At 40.6% G+C, this 10,085-nt stretch overlaps 1 pseudogene; it reads left to right on the forward strand.

Moving 5' to 3' along the window:
- The first annotated feature begins 656 nt into the window (after nucleotides 1-656).
- On the forward strand, nucleotides 657-2,799 carry LOC114086033 (autophagy-related protein 16-1-like; annotated as a pseudogene).
- Nucleotides 2,800-10,085: the final 7,286 nt, after the last annotated feature.

The following is a 10,085-nucleotide window of genomic DNA, read 5'->3' on the forward strand; positions in this document are numbered from 1 at the left end:
CAAATTAGGCATGTTACTAAAACTGTTATACATATTCAATGCAATTCCCATCAAAATACATTCTTCACAGAACTAGAAAAAAACAGTCCTAAAATGCATTTGAAAGAATAAGAGACCCATCATAGAAAAAGCAATCCTGAGCAAGAAGAGTGATACAGGAGGCACCACAATACTGGATCTCAAATTATACTGGTTAAAGTAATAAAAACAACATGGTATTGGCACCAAAAAGCAGACATGAAGAACAATAGAATAGAATATAAGACACAGAGACAAACCCACATAGATGCAATCATCTGATACTCCAGGAAGGTGCCAAAAACATGTTGGGGGAAAGAGAGCTTTTTAAAACAACAAATGGTGCTAGAAAAACTGGATATCCAAGGGCTGGGATTGTGGCTCAGCAGTAGAGCACTCGCCTCACACGTGGGAGGCCCTCCCTGGGTTCCATCCTCAGCACCGCATAAAAATGAACAAAATAAATGTATATAAAAAAACTGGATATCCATCTATAGTAGAATGAAATTTAGGCCTTACCTTGCCTGCTAGCTGCAACATGCTATATGGGCTGCAGCAACCTGCCTCTGTTGGGTTCCATGGCCCTGAGGCACCCAGGCAGTGTGCGACAGACAAATCACCGGGCCCTCTGCTCTGCTAACTTTCCCAGCTGTAAGGACCACATTGCAGAGGACCTGAGGGCCGGACCGGCAGCAAAGGCAGTCGTTGGAGGAGATCATCCTGCAGAAGCATCCCGTGCAGGTGATCGCACTGATGAGACAGGCGTTAATTGACTTCAAGCACCAATGTAAGGAATTAACATTGCAGGTGAATATCATAGAGCATGTGACATTTGATTTCTGAGAGTCTTTTCTCTTATTCTACCCCAGTGTTCTTTCCTTAGTTGGGACATAGCCTTTACTATTGATGGAAAACCACTAGCATGAAAGTGATTTGTTCACCACCACCTCTTATCATTTAAAGATAACAAGTTGCTGAAAAAGTTAGATCTTCATTCAGTGTTGGCCCAGAAACTATAAGCTGAAAAATATGACCTCCCAAACAGGCATGAGATAAGTCCTGGTCACCATGGCACATGGAATGACAGTCAACTATAAGAAATGGCTCAGCTGAGGATTAAACATCAAGAAGAACTGACTGAATTGCACAAGAATCATGGGGAGTTAGCTCAGTTGGTGATTGACCAAATGCAGCAGAAGGACAGGGAGATGCAGGTGAATGAAGCAAAAATTGAAAAATGTTATCAAATCATCTCTAACCTGGCAACAGAGTGCCTAGATCTATCCAGCAAGCTTCCAGACCTCCAGGTAGCCAACCAGACCCTGAAGGACAAATATGATGCCCTGCAGATCAATTTTACTGTCTTGGAGGAAAACTACTGAAGGTGGATGGCTGAGAAAGCCCAGGAAGCCAACCGCCTCAAGGCAGAGATCAAAAGGGACTCCAGGAGATGGCAAGCCTGGCTGCAGAAAGAGCTTGCAGAGGCAGCAAAGGAATTGCTGCCAGTTGAACAGGATGATGACATTGAAGTCAGAGTGGATCAGACCTCAGAGCAAACACAGGAAACCTTGCCTGTGGGAGCTATCAGCAGAGTAGCCTGCTGCAGGCCTTCTGGATTCTATCACTAATATCTTTGGGAGACACTTTGTCTCTTCCTTCCCAGTCTCCCAAGATAATGCAGATACTCATCCTGGTTCTGGTAAAGATATGAGGGTATCAACTACTGCCTTATGAGGGAAGTTAATGCTGTGCGGTTCAGTCCAGGTTCCCAGTTACTGGCCATTGGAAGCATGGACCATAGGGTTAAGTTATGGGAAGCATTTGGAGACAAATGTGAGTTCAAAGGCTCCCTATCTGGTAGTAATGCTGGAATTATAAGCATTAAAATTGGTAGTTCTGGGATTTACCTCTTAGAAGCTTCAAATGATTTTGCAAGCTGAATCTGGACTGTGTATGATTATTGATTACGTCAAACGCTCAGAGGACATAGTGGGAAAGTGCTCTCTGCTAAGCTCCTGCTGGACAATCCACGGACCATCTTAGGAAGTCACAACTCTGGGATCTACACAGCAAAGGCTGCATAAAGACAGTGTTTGCAGGATCCAATTGCAATGATATTGTCTGCACAGAGCAGTGTGTAATGAGTGGACATTTTGATAAGAAAATGCCATTCTAGGACATCAGATCATAAAGTGTGGTTTGATGGGCTGGGGTTGGGGCTCAGTGGCAGAGCGCTTGCCTCCCACACATGAGGCACTGGGTTTGATCCTCAGCTCCACATGAAAATAAATAAATAAAATAAAGATGTTGTGTCTATATAGAAAGAAAGAAAGAAAGAAAGAAAGTGTGGTTCGAAAAATGGAGCTGTTGGGGAAGATCACTGCCTTGGACCTAAACCCAGAAAGGACTGAACTTCTGAGTTGTTCCCACAATGACCTGCTGAAAGTTATTTATCTGCGGACAAATGCCCTCAAGCATAAGTTCAGTGCACCTTAGTTCAAGTGCAGCTCTGACTGGCAGATATGCAGCAGCAGGCTAGACCAAGGGCTCTCCCTGTGTTTGGAGTGTTCTCACAGGGAAAGTGGAGAAGGTTCTTTCAAAACAGCACAGCTCCTCTATTAACACGTGGCATGGTCTCATCCCAGCGTACATGTCATTGTAGACAAAAGGAGCAAAGCTGTGCTGTGGGCACAGCCTATGACCTTTAGGAGAGGCGCAGGGACACACAGGGCCCTGTCCTGTGGGTGCATGCCCTTTCAGAGAAGAGCTCAAGCCTTGTGACACGGTGGCCTTCCTTTGGACAGGATTTTTGAGAATTTTGACTAAGCTCTCTAGTGGCCTGGAGGAATCAACACTGAAACAGCCTGACCCTGCAAGTCACCTGGCTGAGGTTCAGGCTCTTGCCTCAGTTAGGGTGGGAAACACTATTAACTCCAATCTTCCATACCTCATTGGGGAGCACTGGGTCTCCTCTCTGGATGACAGTGTCAATGACACCCCACATGTCCCATCCTTCCAGAGTTGGTTCTGCCTGATGCACAGCCCCTTGCCTGGAGGTCCTTCACCCAGTAGACTTGTTCTAAACATTGGATTAGTAAAAACACCAAACACAGGGCCTGGGGTTGTTGCAGGGCTCTCGTGATCTGGTCTTAATTACTGCTGAAACTATAGGTCTCTTGACTGGTCTTCAGAACTTCTGATTCCCTTCCGCTCAACTCTTCTACATATCTACTTCTTGTCAAGAAATGAATCTTGATTTGGTTACCCAACAGAACTTGATTATAAATTTAAAAAAAATTCTGTGGAAAAAAAATTAACCTCTATCTTTCACCTTGCACAAAAGCCAACTCAAAGTGAGTCAAAGACCCAGGAATTAGACAGGAAACTCTGAAACTGCTAGAAGAAAATGCAAGCCTCTTACATTTAAGAGCCTCTTAACAAGACTCTTAAAGCAGAAGAAATAAAATCAAGAATCAATTAGTGAGATAGCATCAAATTAAAAAGCTTCTGCACAGTAAAGGAAAAAATTAGGAGCAAGAACAGAGAGCCTACAGAAGACTAGATCTTTGCCACCTGCTCCTCAGACAGAGGATTTATATCCAGAATATATGAAGAACTCAAAAATACAAACAGAAACATCAACAACAAATAACCCAATTAATAAAAGGGCAAAAGAATTAAAGAGACATTTATTAAAAGAAGAAATACAAATGGCCAATAAATATATGGAAAAACTGCTCTAGCAATCAGGGAAATGCAAATCAAAACTACACTGAGATTTCATCTCACTCCAGTCAGAATGGCAATTATCAAGAATACAAGTAACAATAAGTGTCGGCAAGGATGTTGGGGGAAAGATAAACTCATATATTGCTGGCAGGACTACAAATTGGTGCAACAACTCTGGAAAGGAGTATGAAGATTCCTTAGAAAACTTGGAATAGAACCATCATTTGACTCAGTTATCCCACTCCTCGGTATATACTCAAAGGACTTAAAATCAGCATACTACGGTGATGCAGCCACATCAGTGTTTATAGCAGCTCGAGTCACAATAGCCAAACTATGAAATCAACCTAGGTGTCCTTCAATAGATGAATGGATAAAGAAAATATAGTACATATACACAATGGAATATTACTCAGTTTTAAAGAGGAATGAAATTATGGCATTTGCTGGTAAATGGACAGAACTGGAGAACATCACGCTAAGTGAAAAAAAGCAAGACCCAGAAAGTCAAAGGTCAGATTTTTCTCTCATATGCAGAAGCTAGACCCAAATAAGGAAGAAGAACAAAAGGGTGGAGGGGGGATTCCATGAAAACAGAACAAAGATCAGTGGAATAGAGGAAGGGGATTGAAGCGGAGAGAGGAGGGATAGGAAAAAGAGGAACAGTGGAATAAATCTGACCAAACTTTCATATATATGCCACAGTGAAATTTCACCTTATGCATATTTTTTTAAAAAAATATAAATAAATTGATGAAAAATCAGTAGAATAGAGGAAAGGCAACAAGGGGAAGGAGGAGGAGAGGAAAAGGGTAAGAGACTGAAGTGGAACAAATTACATCCCAGAAATATTTTGTAATTATGTCTAAACAAACCCCAATATTATGTATAATTATAACAAACTAATAAAAATGAGAAAGAATGATAATACTATTCCTAAATTTGTCATAATAGATCACTTTTTTAAAGTTCATACCTGACTGTGGCCATATGAACTTGCCTTTTTCTTTTTATAAGCTCTTAAGATATTTTAGAAAGAGTCCAACCAGATGTTTTCTAAGCTGCTCTTCCATTTCTTGGCTGTCCTTAAATCACCTACTTGTTTTCTCTGAAACTTTCTATATTCCTAAGCTCTTTGAGTCAAGACTGAATACTAAAACTGAGAGCCTCAGTTTTGGGGTTATGAATCGAACAAAGCATCAGTAGCTTGACCCATTAATGCTTGTCTTTCTGCTGATTATTACCATTATTATTGTTACTACTACTACTACTGCTATTAAATAGTGCTGGGAAGTGAACCCAGTGCATTACACATGCTAAGCCCCACTCTAACATAACAATAAGCCACACCCCAACTCCTTTTTTGTAATTCTTATCACATGCCATATCCTTAAACTTTGTATCATAACATTTTGTAAAATCACTTATCTATTTCTATGTTTTTTGTAAGTTCCAAAACCCTCTATAATCTTGTCCAAACACCTTATCTAACCTTATTTCTTTCTATAGCTCAGATGACAGATATTTACAAAATTCCTATTTTAAGACATTAAGAAATGGGGAAAAAAGACAGTAAGAAAATTAGAAACTAAGAATGTCTATAACCTTTGTCCTGGGGATTTTGCAGTCCTAATAAAACAGGGATAAACTTATATTCTAAAGGGGTTTATAACCCTAATTCCAGTACAGGTCACAGAGATTCTTCTTGTCCATAGTCCCATGGCATTCACAGATAATTATCTTTGTCACAAAATCCTATACATTAGTCCATGTTGTGTTTTTAGCAATGGAATGTAACTTTCAAACATTTTTTTCATGGAACCCTAATATATTAAACAGATGGGACTGTTGTGGTTACTTATAGAAGTGTGAAGCTTGGGAACCCCATCATCTCTGAACTTCCTTGTCAAGATCAATGCACATCACCACAGCAAACCCTGGAACTTGATGAACCTAAGTGAAAAACTCCTGTCATATAACATCCCCTATTGATCTCCAATTTCATAGTTCCTCATCCTTCCACTCCAAACAAGTCTACACAAATCTTTTCCGTGTATAGACTGCTTGGGGATGAAGTCTCTGTTTAGTTCAGTTATTCTTTTTTTCTTGTTCTTCTAATTAGTTATAGATGACAGTAGAATGCGTTTGACATGTCATACATAAATTGAGTATAACTTCTCATTCTTCTGGTTGTACATAATATAGAGTTACACTGGTGGTGTAATCATATATGCACATAGGGTTGTAATGTCGGGTTCATTCTACTATCTATCCTTCCTACCCCATGACCCCTACCCTCCTTTCACTCCCCTCTGTCTAATCCAAAGCACCTTTATTCTTCCCTACACCATCACTCCCATTGTGAATCAACATCCACATATCAGAAAAAAAAAAAAAAAACATTTGGTATTTGGTTCTTTGGGATTGGCTTATTTTGCTTAGCTTGATATTCCCCAACTCCATCCATTTACTGGCAAATGCCATAATTTTACTCTTCTTTAAAGCTGAGTAATGTTCCATTGAGTATATATACCATATTTTCTTTATCCATTCATCTATTGAAGGACACCTAGGTTGGTTCCATAGTCTAGCTATTGTCAATTGAACTGCTATAAACATTGATGTGGCTGCATCACTATAGAATGCTGATTTTAAGTCCTTGGGGTATAAACCAAGGAGTGGGATAGCTGGGTCAAATGTTGGTTCCATTCCCAATTTTCTGAGGAATCTCCATACTGCTTTCCATAGTGGTTGCACCAATTTTCAGTTCCACCAGTGATGTATGAGTGTACCTTTTTCAACACATCCTTGCCAACATTTATTGTTGCCTATATTCTTGATAATTGCCATTCTGACTGGAGTGAGATGAAATCTTAGAGTAGTTTTGATTTTCATTTCTCTAATTGCTAGAGATGTTAAACACTTTTTCATATATTTGTTGATCAAATGTATTTCTTCTTCTGTGAAGTATCTGTTCAGTTCCTTAGCCCATTTATTCATTGGGTTATTTTTTTTTCGGTGTTAAGTTTTTTGAGTTCCTTATATATCCTAGAGATTAATGCTTTATCAGAGATGCATGTGGTGTAGATTTTCTCCCAGTATGTAGGCTCTATCTTCACTGTATTAATTGTTTCCTTTCTGAGTAAAGCTTTTTAATTTGAATCCATTCCATTTATTAATTCTTTTTAAAAATTTTTTTTGTAGTTGTACATGGCCAGAATGCCTTTTTTTTATTTGTTAATTTTTATGTGGTATTGAAGATCAAACCCAGTGTCTCACACATGCTAGGCAAGCGCTTTGCCACTGAGCTACAGCCCCAGCCCCAATTTATTAATTGTTGATTTTATTTCTTGCACTTTAGGAGTCTAGTTAAGGAAGTCAGATCCTAGGCCGATGTGGTGAAGATTTGGGCCTATTTTTTCTTCTATTAGACACAGAGTTTCTGTTCTAGTGCCTAAATCTTTGATCCACTTTGAGTTGATTTTGTGTGTGTGTGTGTGTGTGTGCGCGTGCGCGCAGTGTAGGGGAGCAAAACCAGGGCCTTGTGGCAAGCACTCTACCAACTGAGCTATATCCCCAGCCCAACATTATCTAAAAAGGAATTACTTTCCTACTTTAAAGTTCTTCCTGATAGTGGTAAGGAGGAAAATTTTTTTAAATGTTGGGCATATCATAAATTATACAATATTTATTAAGTGTCATTAAAATATAGGACTTAAAATTATCCATTAAAGTCAATTATGATCAATGTTTAGATGGAAATACATGTCCATTTTCTAGGAAAATGTGACTTGTCTTCTTTCTACCCTAGAACACATTTTTAGCTAGAAAAAATAAAGGGCTATGCCGGGCGCAGTGGTGCATGCCTGTAATTCCAGCAGCTCAGAAGGCTGAGGCAGGAGTATCATGAATTCAAAGCCAGCCTCAGCAACGGTGAGGCACTAAGCAATTTAGTGAGACACTGTCTCTAAATAAAATACAAAATAAGGCTGGGGATGTGGCTCAGTAGTCGAGTGCCCCTTAGTTCAATCCCCAGTACCTCCAAAAAAAAATAAAAAATAAAGGGTTAGAACTCCTTAAATGATAAAAAAAAAAAAAAATACATTTCCATTATCTCTCAGGAGCTGGTCCCCATGTATATGTGAAGTTGAAAGTTTCTTATGAGTACACAATTCTACATCAAAGGCAGCAGTGAGATGTGTCATTTGTCAACAAACAGCAGAAAAGGCTTCGTTTTTATGTAATTCAAGTTCAATGTACAAAGTTAACATTGTAAGCCTGGAGTAGAACAGGTTAAGGATAGGGAGGTAGCAGAGCAACTTTGACACAATAGAGGAAAATCAATTAATAAAATTATTTCGAAGCCCCTAAATTCATAATTATGGTGTGGTCCCTTGTAAGGTCTAGCTTGCAAATAACTTAAGAATTTGTTTAAAAGAACTATTCTATGCCTGTCATCTCCAGTCCTGCAACATGAGTTGTTGGCAATTACTTGTGGTTCTCTTCATATCTTATCAGCCAGCCCTTCTTTCTGGTGTCCAGGGGAAAATAACTAACATCTAAAAAGAAAAACTAGTCAGATCTATGTACATTTTGTATAGTATTCTTTCCTTTATTTCCTTAAATAAAAACAAGTTCAGTTTTTTGAACTAACAAATTTTATTAAAATAAAGCACAAATAGCAGTACTAGTATTTAGTGGCTATGCATTCAATAGACAAAAGTAAGATCTATTACTTTTTAAATAATCTAACATAATATCTACTACATTGCTATTATAATAAAATTATGTAATACAAAAGAAAATAGCTTTAAAAACAAGATCTCTTGGCATCACTATTATAAATTCCCTAGTACAGGAAGCTTTGCCTAGGAAAAATACACATAACTAAGGATCTTAATTTTAAAATGTTTACAATCTTTTTAGGGAGCAAGATAGGCAGACTTGAGGGGCTGGGATTGTGGCTCAGTGGTAGAGTGCTCACTTAACATGCATGAGGCACTGGGTTCCATCCTCAACACTACATACATTTAAAATAAAAAAGATATTGTGTCCACTTAAAACTAAAAATTAAATATAAAAAAAAATATATGCACACTTGAAATTAAATGGCAATTCAGGACAATACATAGGAACTATCTATATAAATCTATCCTGAATAAGCTACCTTTGCAAGTTTAGTCCCTTTCTCAGACTAACCTTGGGATTTACTGATTCGAACTGGGAGGACAAAAACAAACAACAAGGCTACCCGAGTGGCAGCGAAAGTCAAGAGGAGGTTGAAGGCCATGAATACTTCTACGTGGTTAACATTGCTTTCCCTAGGAATGCACCTAAAGCTTTTCTTTACTGACAGAGCAAAGAGAATGTTGTATTTACACAAGTAGAAATTCATGGTCTAGGTACAGAGAGTGAGCTGATCCAGGATATTAAGAGACCATTGAGATTGTCCATTTAGGAGTCCAGAGAGGACAAAAAGCATGTTTTGCTAGGGTGGTGGTGGAAGGTTCCAGAAAGAATAGAGAAGTGAGGAACCAGTCTGAAAAGTGTGAAAAAACACAGAAAGGTAGAAGGATGCAGAGATTTTGGAGTGAAGCTCTGCTGTCAGAGAAGTGTGAGCATGATCATGAGTGGAAGGAGAAAGGAGGCAGTGGCTGGATTTACTGACTTCCGAGAATGGAGTGAGGACACAATCAAAAGGGTGTTAGTCTAGACACTGACGTCACTGAGGAAAGCTGCCGTTCAAATGAAGCCTGTGATATTAACCGTCCCAGAAGCCCTCCATCTAATGAGAGGGTCCCACTGGACAGTATTCACATGAGCCTCTTCATACCTGACCACGATTACCACGACGCCCGTCCCTCTACGCCTCTAACTTAAACATTACGCAGGTGAGACGCCCAGTGGGGTCGCCCTGGTTACTGAGGGAACTCTGCGGGGCACAGCAGGGCACAGCCGGGTACCGCCAGGCCCCTGACCCCTGACCCTCAACCCCCAGGAACACGCCACCGCCGCCATTGCCAGGCTCCACAGCCGCCATTACCCGCTTGCCTTCCGCAGAGGTCAGACCCGCCCAGGCCCCGGCACCGCCCACCGCCCCCCCACTGCCCCAGGTGCCGCCCTCAGACACCATGGCAGCGCCCCGGGGACCCCGCCGCTGCCCACTGCGCGGCCCCAGAGCCCGCTCCGCCCTCGCCTTCATGGTGGCACCCCTCCTGCCCGCGCCCGTCATGGTGCCCATCATGGTGCCCATCATGGTGCCCATCATGGTGCCCATCATGGTGCCCATCATGGTGCCCATCATGGTGCCCATCATGGTGCCCATCATGGTGCCCATC

This window comes from Marmota flaviventris, chromosome X (genome assembly GCF_047511675.1).
Source record: "Marmota flaviventris isolate mMarFla1 chromosome X, mMarFla1.hap1, whole genome shotgun sequence".
Taxonomy (NCBI): domain Eukaryota; kingdom Metazoa; phylum Chordata; class Mammalia; order Rodentia; family Sciuridae; genus Marmota; species Marmota flaviventris.